Source organism: Hordeum vulgare, chromosome 6H (assembly GCF_904849725.1).
Source record: "Hordeum vulgare subsp. vulgare chromosome 6H, MorexV3_pseudomolecules_assembly, whole genome shotgun sequence".
NCBI classification, from domain to species: Eukaryota; Viridiplantae; Streptophyta; class Magnoliopsida; order Poales; family Poaceae; genus Hordeum; species Hordeum vulgare.
This window is the reverse complement of record NC_058523.1, coordinates 422300328-422305440: the sequence shown is the minus strand read 5'-3', so window position 1 is coordinate 422305440 and position 5113 is coordinate 422300328.

Sequence of the window (5113 nt, the reverse complement as noted above, 5' to 3'; positions counted from 1 at the left end):
GCAGTAACTCTAGCAATATGAGCATCAAGGAATACCCCTAGTGGCATATCAGGAAAAATAGTATCTCTAGCAGTATCAAGCATAGCATCATCAGGCAAAATAGCATCTCTATCATCATCAGGCAAAGCAGTATCAAGCAAAACATCTCTAGTAGTATCAGGCATAACATCTCTAGCAGTATCAGGCATAGTAGCATCATAAGCATCATTAATCACAGGCGACATATCAATATTTCTAGCAGGAGGTGATGTCGCAAACTTACTCATAACTGAAGGTGAATCAAGTGCAGAGCTAGATGGCAGTTCCTTACCTCCCCTCGTAGTTGAGGGCAGGACTTTGGTTTTTGGATCTTTCAGATTCTTCATAGTGATCAGCAGATATAAATCCCAAGTGACTCAGAGAATATAGCAATCCCTTCCCCGGCAACGGCACCAGAAAAAAGCTGCTTGCTAGCCGTCCCCGACAACGGTGCCAGAAAAAAGCTGAGCTAGCAGTCCCCGGCAACGACACTAGAAGAATGTTGTTGACGTGTTCCTAACTTGATGCCTCCACGGGAACAGAGCCAGAACTTCTCCCAGTTGCTCAACAATTAGCAATTGTCTTGCAATGGCCCACCAGCGTGTGGGTTTGCGGCAGTTTTCGAGGGTAGACTATTCAACCCAAATTTGTTGGTTCGCCCGTTAGGAAGTGAAAGGATACTCTCAAGTATTAGCAGCTAAATGTGTCAGATTCAACCGCACCTGAAAGATTAGTATCTGCAAGTAATGTATCAGTAGCAAAGTAGTATGATAACAACGGTGTCAGAAACGATCTGTTGACGACAGACTATTCCTCACTGTTGTATCAATGGCGCTACTAGTTGACCGTGGACGGAAAATATTCTTTCCCGTCAACGGCGCGAGAAAAATTATTGTAGCGGGTAGCAGCAGCGTAACGAGTAATAGCAGTGGCAAGGAACAACAGTAGTGACAACAGTAGCAAGTAGCAACAGTAGCAAGTAACAGCAGTAGCAAGTAGCAACAGTAGTAACAGCAGTAGCAAGTAGCAACAGTAGTAACAACAACAGCAAGTAGCCACAGTAGTAACAGCAGCAGTGGGACAAACTCGTAGGCAATGGGTCAGTGATTCGTTTGGATGACATTCATCATGCAATAGTTATAACACGGAGAGATATGTGACTAGCTCCCGTTCGTCAATGTGATGTAGGCATGCATTCCGTGTGTAGTCATACGTGCTTAGGGAAAAGAACTTGCATGACATCTATTGTCCATCCCTCCCGTGGCAGCGGGGTACAAAAGGATACTATGGGATATTAAGGTTCTCCTTTTATTAAAGAACCGGAACAATGCATTAGCACTTGTTGAACACATGAACTCCTCAAACTATGGTCATCACCGGGAGTGGTTCCGCTTATTGTCACTCCGGGGTTGCCGGGTCATAACACATAGTAGGTAACTACAACTTGCAAGATCGGATCTAAAACACACATATATTGGTGACAACATAATAATTTCAGATCTGAAATCATGGCACTCGGGCCCTAGTGACAAGCATTAAGCATGGCAAAGTAGTAACAACATCAATCTCAGAACATAGTGGATACTAGGGATCAATCCCCGTCAAAACTAACTCGATTACATGATAGACCTCGTCCTACTCATCATCGCCCAGCGAGCCTACAAATAGATTACTCACGAACTATGAAGAGCTTCATGGAATTGGAGAGGGAAGAAGGTTGATGATGACGATGGCGACGATTTCCCCTCTCCGGAGCCCGAAATGGACTCCAGATCTGCCCTCCAGATGAAGAACAGGATGTGGCGGCGCCTCCGTATCGCAAACGCGATGAAATCTTCTCTCCTGATTTTTTTCTGGACGGAAGTGAATTTATAGAGCTGGAGTTGGGGGCGGCAGAGCCACGTGGGCCCCACAAGCTTGGTTGCTGCGGCCAGGGCGGAGGCCACGGCAACAGGGCTTGTGGCCCACTGGCCCATCCTCTCCAGTGGATCTTGGTGCAGGTATTTTTCATATTTTCCAGAAATATTCTTCATAAATTTTCAGGATGTTCCGAGAACTTCCATTTCTGCACAAAAACAACACCATGGCAATTCTGCTGAAAACAGCGTCAGTCCGGGTTAGCTCCATTCAAATCATGCAAATTAGAGTCCAAAACAAGGGCAAAAGAGTTTGGAAAACTAGATACGATGGAGACGTATCAATAGCCATCTAGGTACTAACTACGGACGCGTAGCTCTGTGGTGAACTACTCACACATCACCATGGGAGCAACGAGGTTGATGTAGAGGTCCTCCATGATCGATTCCCCCTCGGATATGGCACCGAAAAAGGGCTCTAGTTGGCCTCATGGTGGAACAAAGACTTGCGGTGGTGGAGAAAGTGTTTGAGGGTGCTCCTTAGGGTTTTTTGGGTTAATGATAATTTATAGGATGAAGAGGTATGCCAGGAGACAGCTAAGGGGGAACAAGGCAATAGGGCGTGCCTTGTTGTGTGGTGCTCCTCTCATGTGGCTTGTGGCCTCCTCCCAAATCTTCCAGGACTTCTTCTGGTCCAGAAAAAATCACCAAAAAGTCTCATGGCAATTGGACTTCGTTTGGTAGTGTAAACGTGAAAAGCAAAAACACACGCACAAAACAACAACTAGCATTGGGCACTGGGTCAATAGGTTAGCGCTAAATTATAATATAAATTTGTGTACAAATACCCAAAAAGTATCCTACAATGATAATATAATAGCATGGAACAACAAAAAAATATAGATACATTGAAGATGTATCAGGAGCCATGACGACCATTGACCAGATGGGAAACTCTCCTCCCATCTACGGGGAGACCAATGAAGAAGAAGGAGGAGGGGGCTCTCTCCCCCTCTATCCCGGTAGTGCTGGAACACCACCGAGGCAACCCTTCTGACGATGATCCACACCAACAACTTCGCCGCCATCACCACCAACTCTCTCCCCCTCTATGGAGCGGTGTAAACCTCTTTTCCCCATTGTAATCTCTACTTAAACATGGTGCTTAATGTTGTATATGATTACCCAATGATGTGTGGCTATTGTCTGATGTTTGAGTAGATTTATTTTGTCTTATGGGTTCATTGATGATTGCGATCGGTTTGTGTTATATGTTTTATTTTGGTGTTGTCCTATGGTACCCGTCGTGTCGCGCAAGAGTGTGGGATCCCCGCAATAGGGTTTGCAATATGTTCATGATTCTCTTATAGTGGGTGGCTAGAGTGACAGAAGCTTACACCCGAGTAAGGGGGTTGTTTACATATTGGAGTAAAGGGGACTTGATCCTTAATTTTGTGGTTGGGTTTTACCTTAATGATATTTAGTAGTTGCATATGCCTGCTAGAGTTCCAATCATAAGTGCATATACATGATCCAAGTACGGAAAGTATGTTAGCTCATGCCTCTCCCTAATATAAAACTGCAATAATGATTACCGATCTAATTATCGGCTGCCTAGGGACAAACATTTCTCTTGTGTTACAAAAAGATTATAGTAAACAACTAGCTTTTCTTATCTTGCGAGGTATCCGTAGTTTTATTCTTGCAAAGTACTTCTAGTTTTGTTCCTAGAAAATAGTTTCATACTTGTTCTAGGTAAAGTAAGCTTTAGTGTGTGTAGAGTTGTATCGGTGGTCGGTAGAACTTGAGAGAATATTAATTCTACCTTTAGCTCCTCATTGGGTTCAGCACTCTTAGTTATCGAAAAAGCTACAAACGATACCCTACACTTCTGGATTATCAAGACCTTTTTCTAGCACCCTTGCTGGAGAGCAATATCTTGGGGTTGATACTCTCACGTGTGCTTGTTTTATTTATCACAAAATAATTTTATTTTCTGTTATAAGTTGTTTATATCTTTATTTATGGATAAGGAACACGAAACACCCAAAAAATTAGTTGTACTTGCTACTCATGGAGATGGGGAACCTCCTAAAACCCTCGATGTTGGTTATGTGGAAAACATTAAATACTACTTTGATAATCGTGAGAAATCCCCATTCAACTTGATGATGGGAGACACATTGGATTAATGTGAGTACCATAGGGATTATTGCTTGACTTAAAAAGGGAATCACTTAAGGGGTGAAATTAAAATGTTGCATTGGTATGCTTAAAATTTATGCTCGATATATGATTATACTTGTTGCTCTAAGATGGAGGCTCCACACCTTCCTTTTCAATGTGAATTTAATGATAGTGAAACCTTGGCTTCTTATGCTAATGATGTTTATGATTACTATGATGTGGAACAAATAGAAGAATTTGTTGCTTTTAAGGGTGCATATGAAATAGCTTCTTTGATTGAAAAGTATGATGCTATTATTTACAAATCTAAAAAAATCCATACTTAAATATTGTTATGAGAACAATGAATACAATGCCTATATTTATGAATTTATTGATAAAATCTCTGCTCCCCTGGAAGAGGCTAATATTTTTGCAGGAAACTATGGAAGAAGAAATTGTTGAAACTGTGAGCTCATTAGATGAAAAACATGAGGATGAGAGGGGAGAACAAAAGGATGAAGAGAGGATTAGCTACACATGCCTACCTTCTAATGAGAGTAAATCTTTAACGCATACATTGTTTAATTTCCCTTCATGCTTACCGAAGGATGATTGCTATGATAATTGCTATGATCCCTTGGATTCGTTTGAAATATTCCTTTTTGATGAACTTGATGCTTACTTTGCTTGTGGCCATGATGCTAATATGATTTATGCTTATGGAGATGAACTTGCTATAGTTCCTTATGTTAAGAAGGATTTTTTTCTATTGCACCCACACATGATAGTCCCATTATCTTTTTGAATTCTACCAACTACACCATATCGAAGAAGTTTTCACTTATTAAGGATTATATTGATTGGTTGTGTTCTACAACCAGACATGATGGTTTTGATGGATATGATATGAATTTTCTTGCTTCTCCTACTTGCAATTATTATGAAAGAGGAACTAAATCTTCACCTCTCTATATTTCCAATATGATAAAATTACAAGAAACTACTTATGCTATGTATTGGCCTTTATTTTGTATGAATGAATTGTTCTTTTATGAGATGCTAATGCGCAA